The sequence below is a fragment of the Chiloscyllium plagiosum genome, unplaced genomic scaffold (genome assembly GCF_037043375.1).
Source record: "Chiloscyllium plagiosum isolate Xiang-an unplaced genomic scaffold, Cpla_swu_hap1 HiC_scaffold_51, whole genome shotgun sequence".
NCBI lineage: Eukaryota > Metazoa > Chordata > Chondrichthyes > Orectolobiformes > Hemiscylliidae > Chiloscyllium > Chiloscyllium plagiosum.
In genome coordinates this window covers 745,707-746,138 of record NW_028270189.1, presented here as the reverse complement: position 1 = coordinate 746,138, position 432 = coordinate 745,707, and positions in this window count along the sequence as shown.

Genomic DNA, 432 nt, shown 5'->3' with positions numbered 1-432 from the left:
AGAAGGAGAGAGCGAGAGAGAGAGAGAGACAGAGAGAGAGAGAGACAGCAGCACAGACGACAGAGAGACAAGGAGACAGAGAGACAGAGAGAGCAGAGAGACAGAGAGACAGAGACAGAGAGACAGAGAGACAGGAGACCAGAGAGAGACACAGAGAGAGAGACACAGAGAGAGAGACACAGAGAGAGAGAAGAGAGCAGAGACAGAGAGGAGAGAGAGAGACAGGAGAGAGAGAGAGAGAGACAGTGTGTGACAGAGAAAAAGAGTTCAGCACAGTCTAACTCGCATAGTTTAACCCATTCCGACCCCAGCGAACACCGCCTTTATAAAATCAAATTACAACTGGGCAGATTACTGCCTGGATTTCTGACTGACCTGCAGCGTAGCCTCCTCCACTCAGACAGGAGAGAATAGCTAACCAGGCTGACCAGC